At 43.3% G+C, this 15,655-nt stretch overlaps 1 pseudogene; it reads right to left on the bottom strand.

Moving 5' to 3' along the window:
* Window positions 1-228: 228 nt before the first annotated feature.
* Window positions 229-15,655, bottom strand: part of LOC138930748 (endogenous retrovirus group PABLB member 1 Env polyprotein-like) — a 57,108-nt pseudogene continuing 41,681 nt past the window's right edge.

The raw sequence follows: 15,655 nt of genomic DNA, 5'->3' as shown, positions 1-15,655 counted from the left end.
ATGCCATGGGATGGTCCTGACCCAGCCTGGGTGCCCTGCATTGCAGGCAGATTCTTTATTGCTGAGTCATCAGGGAAGCCCAGCAGACAGGCTGACCAAAGCAATAACAGACCCACAGACACCTCAAAACATACCACTAGATGTGGTACTGCCCTTCAGAGAGACAAGATTCAACTCCACTCACAAGAATACAAGTGCCAGCCTCCCAAATCAGGAAGCCATCATAAGTCACTGGTCCAACCCCACCAACTGGAAACAGACTCCACAAGTAAGAACTACAATCTGGAATCCTGTGGAAAGGAGACCCACAACACAGTAAATTAAAATGAAAGAGCAGAGAAATATGCCATAGTGAAGGAATATGCTAAAACCCCACAAGACCAAATAAATGAAGAGGAAATAGACAATCTAACTGAAAAAGAATTAACAGTAATGATAGTAAAGATGATCCAAGACCTCAGAAATATAGTAGAAATACAGATAAATAGAACAGAGGCACAAATTGAGAAGGCACAAGAAAGTCTTAAAAAAGAACTAAAAGAGATAAAGAACAGACGATCATCAATGAACAACATAATAACTCACATTAAAAAAATACACTACAGGGAACCAATAGCAGAATAACTAAGGAATAAGAGTCTATAAGTGAGCTGGAGAATACAATGTTGGAAATAATTGAAGCAAAACAAACAAAAAAGAAAAGAAATAAGAATTAAAAGAAATGAGGACAGGCTAGTGACTTCTGGGACAACATTAAGCACAACATTCAAATTATGGGGGTCTCAGAGAAGATTAGAAAAGTTAGGGTATGAGAAAATGTTTGAGGAGATTATAGTAAAAAACCTTACCTGACATGAGAGAGTAAACAGCCACCCAAGTCTCAGGAGCCCAAAGTGTCTGATACAGGATAAACCCAAAGGGAAACACCCCAAGACACATACTAATCAAAGTAACAAAAATTAAGCAAAAAGAAAAAAAGCTATTAAAGGTGGCAAGGGTAAAGCACCATATAACATATATAGGTATCCCCAGAAGTTAACAGCTGATCTTTTAGCAGAAACTCTTCAGGCCAGAGGGGAGTGGCAGGATATATATTTTTTAAAAAGTGATGAAAGGGAAAAAACTACAACAAAGATTACTCTATCCAGCAAGGATTTCATTCAGATTCAACAGAGACATCAAAAGCTTTACAGATAAGCAAAAGTTAGAAGAATTCAGAACCATCTAACCAGCTTTAAAACCAATGGTAAGGGAACTTCCCTAGACAGGGAACACAAGGAAAGAAAAGACCTACAAAAACAAACCCAAAACAAAAAAGTAAATGGTAATAGGATTGTGCATAACAATAGTTACCTTAAATGTAAATGAATTAAGTGTTCCAATCAAAAGACACAAACTGGCTGAATGGATAGAAAAACAAGAACTGTATATATGCTGTTTACAAGAGACCTACTTCAGACCTCTGGACACATACAGACTGAAAGTGAGGGGCTGGAAAAAGATATTCCATGGAAATGAAAATCAAAAGAAAGCTGGGGTAGCAATAATCATATTAAATAAAACAGACTTTAAGATCAAAAACTGTTGTAAGAGACCAAGAAAGATAATACATAATAATGAAGATATCAATCTAAGAAGAAGATATAACAGTTATAAATATATATGCACCAAACATGGGAACACAATACATAAGACAAATGCTAACCATATAAAAAGTTAATTGACAGTAACACAATAATAGTGGAGGACTTAACACCTTACTCAAACCAAATGACAGATCATCCAAACATAAAATTAATAAGGAAACATATCTTAAATAATAGCTTGTAACAGGAGAACCTAATTGATATCTACAGGACATTACAATCCCAAACAGTAGAATGCATTTTTTTCTCAAGTGCACATGGAACATTTTCCAGGATAGATCACTTTTTGGGTCACAAATCAAGCCTTGGTAAATTTAAGAAAACTGAAATTGTATCAAGCATTTTTTTTTTCTGACCACAACACTATAAGATTAGATATCAATTACAGGAAAAAATGTAAAAACACATGGAGGCTAAACAGCACATGTCTAAATAATCAAGAGATCATAGAAGAAATCAACTAGGAAATAAAAAAAAAATCTAGAAAGAAATGAAAACGAAAAGATGACAAGCCAAAATCTATGGCATGCAGCAAAAACAGTGATAAGGTGGAAATTTATAAAAATAAAAGTTTACCTCAAGAAATAAGAAAAAACATCAAATAATAAAATGTAATCTTACAACTAAAGCAAAAAAAAAAAAAAGAAGAACAATTAAAAAAAAAAAAACCCTGGAGTTATCAGAATGAAAGAAATCATAAAGATCAGAGCCAAAATAAATGAAAAAATATGAAGGAAACAATAGCAACGATCAATAAATTAAAAACTGGTCCTTTGAAAGATAATATTGACAAACCATTAGCCAGAGTCATCAAGAGAAAAAGGGAGAAAATTTAAATCAATAAAGTTAGAAATAAAAAATGAAAAGTCACAACAAATAACACAGAAATACAATGGATCATAAGAGACTACTTTGAGCAACTATATAGAATAAAATGAAAAACCTGGAAGAAATGAAAAAATATTTAGAAAAGTATAACCTTCCAAGACTGAACCAGGAAGAAATAGGAAATATGAACAGAACAATCACAATCAATGCAATGAAAACTGTAACAAAAAATCTTCCTACAAACAAAACCCCAGGACCTGATGACTTCACAGCTGAATTCTATCAAACTTTTAAAGAAAGTTAACACAAATCCAGCTCAAACTCATTTAAAAAATTGCAGAGGTGGGAGAGGGAGAGGGTAGGATGATTTGGGAGAATGTCATTGAAACATGTATAATATCATATAAGAAATGAATCGCCAGTCCAGGTTCGATGCAGGATACAGGATGCTTGGGGCTGGTGCACTGGGATGACCCAGAGGGATGGTATGGGGAGGGAGGTGGGAGGAGGTTCAGGATAGGGAACAAATGTACACCCATGGCAGATTCATGTTGATGTATGGCAAAACAAATATAATATGGTAAAGTAATTAGCCTCCAATTAAAATAAATAAGTAAAATAATAAAAAAAAACCCTAGGTTTTCAGATGTGTATTCTCAACACTTGAACTTTAATGAACTCTTCTTCCTTTTTAGATAAGCTAAGAACAACTGTACACTCCAGCATGAGTCACCAGGTCATGATTCCCTGTTGATTTTATAATAAAATGCTGCTGATCAGATTAAAAAAAAAATTGCAGAGGGAGGAACACACACCAACTAATTCAGTAAGGCTGAGAGCTTAAGATGAATGATGTTGGACTCATGATTTCTGAAGATTTAGCTTCAGGACCAGGGACCAGGCTTGATCACTCAAGAACTTTTGTGTAGCAGAGTTTGATTAAAGTGAAAAGGGATAGAGAAAGCTTCTGACATATACATCAGAAGGGGGAGAGAGAGTGCCCCCCTCACTTGTCTAAGCAAGGGAGCTATATACATTTTTAAACTGGTTATTACAATAAATCAAAAGAATGTCCCAAGGTTGTAAGTATCTTACCAGACCCACTCCCATAATATATATTTTAAGATAACAGGATTAGTCAGAAGGTTCTCAAAAGGGAGAAAACTTGTCCTCAAGCAGGATACATTGTTGTTATATAATCCTTACTAAGACTAAGGAATGTAGAAAAAAAAAGTTTTTCCTTTTCTCCTCCTTGAGAATTCCAGACCCTTATCTCCTCCTTGAGAGCCCCAGACTCCTTTCTCCTCCTCCTTGTGGAACCCAGACTTCTTATCAACCTACCTAGGAATTGACTCTCTCAGCCCCTCCTTTTCTTTTAGGAGAATTATGTTGCCAAGGGAAAGGGGCATCATTTTCATTCCATAACTACTTCCTGCTCTGAGAGGCATCGTCTCTAAATTGTTGAGACAACATATTCTCCTAATCCTCTGACTCAGGGGTCCCAAGTAATAGTTGGAGGAGGCTGTGGCACTCGTAGGAGTCTGGGCAACCATTTGTAACTTAAAAGCTTTTAGATGGTTAGAAACAGATCCAGTTACACATTTGCAGATGCAGGGATCAAACAGTAAAAACAGAACAATTAAAATTATTATGATTAAGATAGTTTTCCACCATGGGGAGCTAGTTAATGTTTCCGAAAGTTAGGTGACTGAGGCTTCAGGAGAATCCATAGCTTGAATCATCTTGTCCATGTGTTTAGTAAACTGAGTAACATTAGTATTCATATCTGGTATATATGTACAGCATTGAGTATGAATAATAGCACAAGTTTCTCCTTGTGTGGCCAATAGAATATCTCAGGCCAATCTGTTTTGTAAAACCATCTTTCTAATTTGTATTTGTTTGGTATTAAGGGCTGAAATACCTTTTTGAGAAACTTGTTAAGCTTGTTAAGTAAAGTTAGAGCATGAAATCATAGCACAACATCTGTAATTCTTGGAGAGGGAAAAAAATATTGCAGCTAGATAATCATACCAGTGAAATACAGACCTTGCCCAATTAGTTTTAAGGTATGGCTAAGGTATGGCAGATTAGCAGGCTTCCCTGGAAACCCTGAAAATATGAAGCCATGCAGAGTTAAGAAAGGCTTCTTCAGCGATGAATGCAAAGAAATAGAGGAAAACAACAGAATGGGAAAGACTAGAGATCTCTTCAAGAAAATTAGAGATACTAAAGGAATATTTCATGCAAAGATGGACTTGATAAAGGACAGGAATGGTATGGACCTAACAGAAGCAGAAGATATTAAGAAGTGGTGGCAAGAATACATGGAAGAACTGTACAAAAAAGATCTTCACTACCCAGATAATCATGATGATGTGATCACTAATCTAGAGCCAGACATCTTGGAATGTGAAGTCAAGTGGGCCTTAGAAAGCATCACTATGAACAAAGCTAGTGGAGGTGATGGAATTCCCGTGGAGCTGTTTCAAATGCTGAAAGATGATGCTGTGAAAGTGCTGCACTCAATATGGCAGCAAATTTGGAAAACTCAGCAGTGGCCACAGGACTGGAAAATGTCAGTTTTCATTCCAACTCCAAAGAAAGGCAATGCCAAAGAATGCTCAAACTACCACACAATTGCACTCATCTCACATGCTAGTGAAGTAATGCTCAAAATTCTCCAAGCCAGGCTTCAGCAATAAGTGAACCATGGTCTCCCTGATGTTCAAGCTGGTTTTAGAAAAGGCAGAGGAACCAGAGATCAAATTGCCAACATCTGCTGGATCATGGAAAAAGCAAGAGAGTTCCAGAAAAAACATCTATTTCTGTTTTATTGACTATGCCAAAGCCTTTGACTGTGTGGATCACAATAAACTGTGGAAGATTCTGAAAGAGATGGGAATACCCGACCACGTAACCTGCCTCTTGAGAAATCTGTATGCAGGTAAGAAAGAAACAGTTAGAACTGTACATGGAACAACAGACTTGTTCCAAATAGGAAAAGGAGTACGTCAAGGGTGTTTATTGTCATCCTGCTTATTTAACTTCTATGCAGAGTACATCATGAGAAACGCTGGGTTGGAAGAAACACAAGCTGGAATCAAGATTGCCTGGAGAAATATCAATAACCTCAGATATGCAGATGACACCACCCTTATGGTAGAAAGTGAACAGGAGCTAAAAAGCCTCTTGATGAACGTGAAAGAGGAGAGCGAAAAAGTTGGCTTAAAGCTCAACATTCAGAAAACGAAGATCATGACATCTGGTCCCATCACTTCATGGGAAATAGATGGGGAAACAGTGGAGACACTGTCAGACTTTATCTTTTTGGGCTCCAAAATCACTGCAGATGGTGACTGCAGCCATGAAATTAAAAGACGCTTACTCCTTGGAAGAAGAGTTATGACTAACCTAGATAGCATATCAAAAGCAGAGACATTACTTTGCCGACTGAGGTCCGTCTAGTCAAGGCTATGGTTTTTCCTGTGGTCATGTATGGATGTGAGAGCTGGACTGTGAAGAAGGCTGAGTGCCGAAGAATTGATGAGTTTGAACTGTGGTGTTGGAGAAGACTCTTGAGAGTCCCTTGGTCATCAAGGAGATCCAACCAGTCCATTCTGAAGGAGATCAACCCTGGGATTACTTTGGAAGGAATGATGCTAAAGCTGAAGCTCCAGTACTTTGGCCACCTCATGCGAAAAGTTGACTTGTTGGAAAAGACTCTGATGCTGGGAGGGATTGGGGGCAGGAGGAGAAGGGACGATAGAGGATGAGATGGCTGGATGGCATCATGGACTCGATGGATATGAGTCTGAGTTAACTCTGGGAGATGGTGTTGGACAGGGAGGCCTGGCGTGCTGCGATTCTTGGGGTCGCATAGAGTCAGACACAACTGAGCGACTGAACTGAACTGAACTGTGGGTGCATCTGCCTATCCAGCAAGGGGGAAGCCACACCCATAGATAAGAGCCACATATCCAGTAGGTCCCATTTGGGGCAAGCCAGCATGACTGTGGGATCCAGTCCCAATCAGTGGCTGACCAGGCAAAAGGACGACCTGAACTGGGATTGAAAAACACAGGAATGATTTCATTGCATATTTCTTGAGGCCCCAAAGTCCCAATTGTTTCCAGTCATTATAATTAAGTTGTCATCTAACTTCCAGGGATGGCTCTGTTAGTTCCCAGCATATGGGAGCATTAGATAGTAGGTGTCCCTCTTCAGAAGTTAGCCATATGGCCTCATACCATATTTGATAAGCATCAGGTAGAAAACCACCAGATCTAGACCCATTCACCTTCTTATGTACAGCAAAATAGTCATTAAACCAAGTTAAAACATAATCAGAATTAAAAGTTACATTTTGTACATAGTTACATCAGTCCATCTTAAGATTGCTAGATGTCATCAGATCAAGAAGAGGCGTCACATATGATTGCTCTTGGTGAAGGTATGCATAGAGTTGAAGTAAGTCCTTTCCTTGAAATGGAGAAGCCCACCATGGGAATCCTTCAATTGATGAGGAGGAGGACCGGTCCACAGACCCAGACATTAGACGGATTATGGAGGCTGGGTCAGGGCTCACCTCCCAGAGTTCTCATAATGTCTGTTGAAAGCTGAAAGCTGTGTAACATAGTTAATTAATTCTAAGGCTTTAGGATTTACGATAATATATGTGTGCAAAAACAGTCTGTCATAAAGACAGTCCCTTCTTTTTAAGGGCAGTTCAAGCCCTCATTAAAGCTATGGGTATAACTTTAAACCAACTTTCTTGTGTTTCTTGGGTTAATCTATGCAGATGTCTCTTAATAATGTCATTAGCCTTTTCTACCTTTCCTAAAGATTGGGGTCTCCAGGAATAGTGAAAGTGATATTCTATTACTAGAGCTTATGACACCCCTTGACTTACAGCAGCTTTAAAGGTGTAGCCATTGTTGCTCTGGAGGCTCTGTGGCAGCCCAAACCCAGGAATAATTTCATGGATTAAAATTTTTTTAACTTCTTTAGCCTGTTCACTACAGCAGGGATAGGCCTCAATCCATCTAGCAAAAGTGTCCACCCAGACCTGTAAGCAAGAAAATCCATTTGTTTTTGGCATATGAGTAAAAGGGACCACCGCCTCATTTATTATTCATAAATCTTGAACTAGTCTCTATTTATAATTTGACTTTTTCACACCCAAAATAGGACTGGTGTATGGACTATTACAGGAAGTTAATAGCCTCTGTTCCTTTAAATTTTCAATGATGAGTTTTAACCCTTGGCCTCAGGCTTTAATGGATACTGCTTTTGATGTGGAAATATGTGGGAGTCTTTGAGCTTGATAATGACAGCAACAGCATTCTGTACTCGAGCCACAGTTTTTCCATCAGCCCACACTTTAGGATTTACATTCTGTTCAATTAATGGGAGAGAAAGAGTAGTCTCCATATTCATGAAAACAGAGGCCACCCCCGGCTTGGACCTTGCTCAGTATATCCCTCCCTGAAAAGGGTGAGGGAGACTCTGGCACAATTAGAAACTCATGAGAAAACAGCACAAGAGTCCTTGTTGCAGCTTAAAGGACAACTGAAACAATAACATTTGGCTCATCCAGACAGTCCCATTAAGGTAGTTGATCAGGAGGAAAGCAGACCAGGGTCTTCAGTGACCACAGAGAAATTTGCCCCAGTGTCCAAAGTAAAATCAACTGATTGGCCCCCACAGTTATTAATACTTGGGGTTCCTCAGGTGTAATTAGGATGGGAACTTGTGTGGGGATCCCTGGGCACCTTCAGTCCCAATTGCCTTGAGAGTCCAACTCCTGGGGCCTATGTCTCAGAGGGCAATCTCTCCTCAGATGTGGTCCTTTACAGACCAGACACGGAGCAGGGTTAGCTTAGATAGCCCTCCTTTCCACAGTAATAACAAGTAAATCCCTTTTCACCTGGGTGCCTCTGCGCATTTTTCCTCAGGCTGTTTCAGAGTGGATCTAACAGCCGTGTTGAAGCTTCAGTCTTTGCCTGGTTCTTTTTTGACTTTTATTTTCCTCCTCATATTCTCTATCATAATATACTGTCTGAGCCAGCTGCAACAGTTTTTCTAAAGACTAATTCAGTCCAAACGCCTGTTGTAGTAGCTTACAGCAGATAGCTGGAGCCAACTGAGTGATGAATCTATCTTTGAAGATTATTTCTCCCTCTGAATTTTCAGAATCAATGACAATAAACTTGTGGAGATCCTCCAGTCTATTTGGAATTTACTAGGAAGAGTCTGACATGACTGAGCGTCTTCCCTTTGACTTTTCACTTTCATGCATTGGAGAAGGAAATGGCAACCCACTCCAGTGCTCTTGCCTGGAGAATCCCAGGGATGGAGGAGCCTGGTGGGCTGCCGTCTATGGGGTCGCCCAGAGGCGGACACGACTGAAGCGACTTAGCAGCAGTAGCAGCAGGAGTTTATCCCTGTTCTATGTCAGCCAACTTAGCATAATTTTAAAGTCTTAGTGTACACTCGCTTGAGTCCTTTAAGAATACATCTGACAAAGTGGCTCTGTTATGGAAACTGCTTGACTCCCAGTAGGAAGGAGGGCTATTCCGTGTTCCCTCTTTCCCCTTGTCTCACAGTCAAGCCTTTCATCACCAAAAGTAGCAACTTTCCCCGGAACTCAAGCTCTCGAGTCAGGAGTCAGCAGCGCCTATCCCAAGATGTACTTTACATCTCTCCAAGTAAGGTCAGGTCATAAAGTAAAGTTAGTCCTGTAGAGGCTTCTATGTACTTTTTGGATCCTCTAAATAGTCTTGACCACAATTGGGACTGCTTGAATTTCTAATGAGACTGAGGCAACCTCTCCTGGAAGGGTGCCCTGATTCTCAGTCTGTTCAGTTGGGAGCCCTGGATACTGGGGCCAAGTAAGAGGACAGGCGGCAGCTTTAGTTTTCACACCCAAATCTGCACCCTTAGGACACAAGTCTGGCATATCTTGCAGAGAGATAAAGAGCAGCATATATGGCACTTACACCTATTTTTCTTGTTTTCTACAGAACTGGTATAATTGTAAAACAGTATTATAATTAAAAGACCCTTCAACTGGCCAGTGTTCCTCATCTTCCAAAGGATACTGTGGTCATTAAGTATCACAGAAGATCAGGCGTGCCTTTTTTAAAGTTTGGGGATCAAACTTGTCCCAGTTTTATTTCATTTTTTTAATACATCTTAAAGGAGTGGTTCTGGAACTATTAGCTCCCATCTGTAAGAGAGAAAAAACATCATCTACAGCTGTGATTTTCTTTCCACTGGAAGTATCCCTCCCTGCTCTAGATGGGGGCATAGACAGACTTTCCACCTAAGTTTTCCTTTCCTGATTGGACTTAGTCTGTCCCTTAGTGATGCAGGTGCCTTACTTGTCCTTCCTGGTTCTACCACCGAGGTGGGGTGGAGATGCATCAGAGGTAGACCTAATGGTATCCCAGATTGATTTTCAGTTTCTTACCACCAAGACCTTTGATTTGCCCTTTTCCTCTGATGCCACCCAGGGTGGAGCAGAGTAGCTTTCTGGAATGTTTCCCAAGCTAGGTCTACTATGGGAAGCATCCATGTTCTGTATGCCTATGGACATTCTTGAATACAGTCCTGACCACAGTAGAAGCAGTGAGTCATAAAGGGATGAACAACAACCAAGATGTCCCTTCTGAGTGTCACCACACCAGTATATGTGATAGCAAAAGAGCTTGGCCAGTGAGCAAAAAGTGATTTTTGCCCTCAAGCTACTAGGACCAATACTTCCAGTTCATTTTCACAGCTTCCACAAAAGAAATACCTAAGGAGTTGAGACAGAAGCCATTCAAGAGCTTTCTCTGGTCTGCTAAGAGCTAGCACTACCAAGGAAGAAGCCTGCTGCACTTTCAATCTGACCAGATCCTGTGAAGAGCCTAAGCCACTCCATTTTGCCATTTTAGAGTTCTGAGGAAAGAGTCTTTGGAAATCCCCTGACCTCACCCCACCACCTGCGAGCCAATCAGATCCCAGATTAGGATCTCCTGACTTTACGTTCAGGACTTATGACCTGCCTGAGAAATTAGAATTAAGCCCGGGAAATGGGAACCAATTAGAACCCATGGCCAGCCCGGGAAATGAGAACCAATCAGAACCCAACACCTAACCCTTCCACAGAAGTTAACCAATTAAACATCTCCCAACTTGGAAACTCCTGTTTTTCGAATTTTTCCCGTGAGAATACCCTATATAAGCAATGTAACCCAGAGTTCGGGGCTCCTCTCCTTAGCCACTGTGTCCGTAATGGTGGGAGCCCCAGCTCGAGCTTGGTAATAAAAACTCTCTTGTTTTTGCATCAGATATCGGCTCCCTGGTGGTCATTGGGAGATTTTGTGACTTGGACATAACATTTGGGGGCTCGTCCGGGATCTCCCACCGGCCCCGCAGGGAAACCGATCCGGAGAGTTATCCACAGCCAGTAAGCTCCTCTCTGTCTCTTTGTTTCTGACAAGCCTATTTTCTGAGACCAGTACAGACCAGTACATGACTCAGGTGGACAAACCTATGGGTCACCAGTGCGGGTTGTTGGGAGATGTCCCTGGCTCCTTCGGAGGGAACGGAGTGCCCCTGTTTTCTGTAGACGATAGTGGGTCGCTCCCACTGAACGGCCGGAGGCCGTCGTCTTACTTTCAGTTTTGCCTTCGGACTCCCGGAGGTCTGTATCTTCTATCTCTCTGTCTGTGTGGCTATCTGTACTGTCTGTGTTAATTTACCAACATCTGACTGATCTAGGAATGATGGGGCAAAGTCAATCTAACGCTACCCCTTTATCCCTGATCACTGACCATTTTAAGGAGGTCAAGATGCGCTCACATGACCTCAGTGTGGAAATTAAGAAAGATAAATTAATCACTTTTTGCAGTGCGGAATGGCCAACCTTCCACGAGGGATGGCCCCCAGAGGGCACCTTTGACTTGGAAACCATGCACTGAGTTCGAGACATCATCTTTCAACTGTGGAGCAGGCACCCTGACCAAGTTCCCTATGTCATAGTGTGGGAAGATCTCATATTGTGCCCCCCTCCATGGGTAAAACCTTCTTGCCTCAACAGGGATTCTCCACCATGCAGGTACTGGTGACACGTATAGGAAAGAACCTGAAATATCCCAAGGAACCTGAACCAAAGGTGCCGCTGTACCCCATTTTACAAGGGGGAACAGAGGAAGAACTTCTCTTCCCACCCCCTTACTAACCCCTCAAGCCACTGCGGGCCCCTGCTATCCCTCCACCTAGGGCCGACGCATCAGAAGGGGGGCCTGCACAAAATACTCGCCATAGGCGAGCCATGTCTCCAGCGGGCCCGGTAGACTCAACTGTTGCCCTCCCTTTACGAGTGGCTGGTCCCCCCAATGAGGAAGGGAACCAACCTCATCAATACTGGCCCTTCTCTACCAGTGACCTATATAACTGGAGGTCACAGAATGCTAAGTTATCAGATAACCCTAGAGATCTAACTAACCTTCTAGAGACTGTGCTTTTTACTCATCAGCCCACCTGGGACGACTGTCAACAGCTGCTCCAGATTCTCTTCACCACAGAAGAGAGAGAGAAAATACAGAATGAGGCCCGTAAAAGGGTCCCAGGGGCAAATGGAGAACCCACCACTAGTATAGATGAAATTAACACCTCTTTTCCTTTATCGTGACCTTACTGGGATTACAATATGGCACAAGGTAAGGAGAGGCTCCGGGTCTACCACCAGACTGTTGGGGGGGGCTCAAGGCAGCTGCACGGAAACCCACTAACCTAGCTAGAGTAGGAGATGTCCAACAAGGCCTCACTGAGAGTCCAGCCACTTATCTGGAAAGGCTGATAGAGGCCTTTAGACAATACACCCCCATGGACCCAGAAGCAGAAGGCACTCAGGCTGCTTTGATAATGCATTTTGTCAACCAGGCGGCTCCAGACATCAGGAAAAAGTTACAAAAACTAGAACACCTGGGTGAAAAGAGTATCCAGGATTTAATAACAGTGGCAGAAAGGGTTTACAATACTCGAGAGACCCCTGAGGAAAAACAAGCTAAGGCAGCAGACAGCCAGACCCGCAATATGGCGTGCATCCTGCTAGCGGCAACAGTTCCTGATTCGGGAGGAAGGCAACACCAGCTGCACTGCCTAGCGGCTGAAGGTAAAAGCCGCCCCCATACGCGACCAGCATTAGGAAAGAACCAATGTGCCTATTGTAAGGAGGAAGGACACTGCGCCAAAGAATGCCCTAAGAAAAAGAAGAGAACACGAGAGACCCCTATCCTGGTCGTCGATGAACTGAGCGACTAGGGGAGATAGGGTTTGGCGCCCCTCCCCGAACCCAGGGTAACCCTAAGAGTGGAGGGTACCCCAATTGACTTCCTTGTCGACACAGGGGCTCAATATTCGATTTTGCTGGAGCCCCAAGGGAAACTGGCCAGAAAGACTTCATGGATGCAGGGGGCCACTGGGATGAAAAAATATCAATGGACTACTCGAAGATCGGTGGATTTGGGCATGGGCCGGGTATCCCACTCCTTTATGGTCATCCCAGAATGCCCCGTACCACTGTTGGGAAGAGACTTGTTAATCAGTATGGGAGCTCAAATTCACTTCCTCTCAGGAGAAACTAAAATACTTGATCAGGCGTGCAGGCCGATTCAAGTACTGACAATTCAATTAGAGGATGAATATCGGCTGCACCAAAAACCGACCCTTCCCCAAACGGACATCCAGAAGTGGCTAGATGAATTCCCTGAAGCATGGCCTGAGACAGGGGGAGCCGGCTTGGCTAGGCACCGCCCTCCTATATATATAGATCTCAAGCCAGGGGCCAATCCTGTCTGAATCAGACAGTGTCCTATGACCTTAGAGGCCTGACAGGGAATCACCCCCCATATCCGCAGGCTCCTAGCCCAGAAAATCTTGAGACCCTGTCAGTTGGTGTGGAACACTCCCCTGCTCCCTGTTATAAAACCAAATTCTCATGACTATTGGCCAGTACAGGACCTGTGGGAAGTTAACCGCTGAGTTCTAGATATTCATCCTATGGTGCCAAACCCATACAAACTCTTGAGCTCACTCCCACCAGATCATCACTGGTATACGGTCCTAGATATAAAAGACACTTTCTTTAGTCTATCCCTGGTGCCCAAGAGCCAGGAGCTTTTCGCCTTTGAGAGGCCTGACCTGGAAGACGGGATCAACAGACAGCTGACCTGGACGCGACTGCCACAGGGATTTAAAAATTCTCCCACCATCTTCGATGAGGCCCTCCATGAAGACCTGGGTGAGTTTAGACAACAGCACCTCCAACTAACCTTGTTGCAATACGTAGATGACCTCTTAGTTGCAGCAAAAGACCAACAGACTTGCCTCATGGGCACCTGAGAACTATTGCGGACCCTTGGAAAATTAGGGTACCGAGCCTCAGCCAAAAAGGCTCAGATATGCCAACCAGAGGTCACCTACTTAGGGTATGTGTTAAAAGAAGGGCAGAGGTGGCTGTCAGATGCATGAAAGGAGATGGTAACCTACTTAGGGTATGTGTTAAAAGAAGGGCAGAGGTGGCTGTCAGATGCATGAAAGGAGATGGTACTCAAAATACCAACCCCAGACTCACCTCGAAGGGTGAGAGAATTCTTGGGGTCTGCTGGCTTCTGCCGTCTTTGGATTCCAAACTATGCGGAACTGGCTAAACCCTTATATGAAGCCACCGAAAAGAACCACCCCTTTCAGCTGGACAGAACAGATGGAGACAGCCTTCAAAACTATTAAAACGGCTCTGCTGTCAGCCCCCACCCTAGGGTTGCCTGACGTCACAAAACCCTTTCTCCTGTATGTGGATGAAAAATAGGGAGTAGCAAAAGGGGTGCTGATGCAATATTTGGAACCTTGGAAACAGCCAGTGACCTACTTGTCTAAACGCCTAGACCCGGTAGCATCAGGCTGGCCCCCATGCCTCCGCATGACTGTGGCAGTGGCCCTAATGGTCAAAGATGCAAACAAACTGATACTAGGGCAGGAGTTACATATTACTGCCCCCCATGCCATTGAGGGCATACTGGAACAACCCCCAAATAGATGGATCAGCAACGCTCGGCTGACCCACTACCAGGGAATACTGCTAAACCCCTCCAGAATCATCTTTCTACTGCCTACTGCTCTCAATCTGGCTACGTTGCTTCCTAACCCAGACTTGGAAGCCCCAATCCATGACTGCAGAGACATACTAGCCCAGGTGCATGGGACTCGAGAGGACTTGCAAGATCACCTCCTGGCGGATGCTGAGGTCACCTGGTATACGGACGCGAGCAGTTTCGTTAGAGATGGACTCAGGTATGCAGGGGCAGCTGTAACCACGGAAACCCAAATTGTGTGGGCAGAAGCACTACCTCCGGGTACTTCGGCTCAAAGGGCTGAACTAATCGCCCTAACAAAAGCCCTCCAGTTGGGAAAGGACAAAAAGCTTAACATCATTGCTGATAGCCAATACGCCTTTGCTACTGCCCACATACACGGGGCCATCTACAGAGAGAGGGGACTCCTCATGGCAGAGGGTAAGACGATTGGAAACAAAGAAGAAATAAAAGCTCTCCTCTCAGCATTATGACTTCCTAAAAAACTAGCCATAATACACTGCCTGGGGCACCAGAAGCCAGACACACCAAGGGAAACAACTTGGCAGACAGGGCAGCCAGGGATGCAGCCCAGAATACCATGATAGAGGCCACTCTTCAGCTGCCTGACCCAGGGAGCCCTATTCTGCCAGCTTTGCCCAATTACTCAACAAGAGACTTAGACTGGATAAAAAGCCTGCCTATGGCCCAACAGCTGGCCGGGTGGTGGAGAGCAGCAGACAGCTCTCTAATCCTCCCAGAAGAACTAGGAAAACAAGTATTACTAAAAGTGCATCGTGCCACTCACCTGGGAACCTGCAAGATGCAAGACCTGATTAGACATGCCAAGATTACCATGAAAGATGTCAGGACGATAGTAGGAGACATCGTATCAAACTGCAAAGCATGCCAGCTCATGAACGCTGTCCCTCATCCGGCCAACCAAGGAATTAGAGAACAGGGGACAAGACCAGGAGCTTACTTCACTGAGGTGAAGGACTTCCAGGAGGTGGACTTCACTGAGGTAAAACCGGGTAAATACGGATACAAATACCTGTT

The sequence above is a fragment of the Ovis canadensis genome, chromosome X (genome assembly GCF_042477335.2).
Source record: "Ovis canadensis isolate MfBH-ARS-UI-01 breed Bighorn chromosome X, ARS-UI_OviCan_v2, whole genome shotgun sequence".
NCBI lineage: Eukaryota > Metazoa > Chordata > Mammalia > Artiodactyla > Bovidae > Ovis > Ovis canadensis.
Note: the sequence above shows the minus strand (reverse complement) of the source record. Positions and strands in the feature narration are given on the sequence as shown.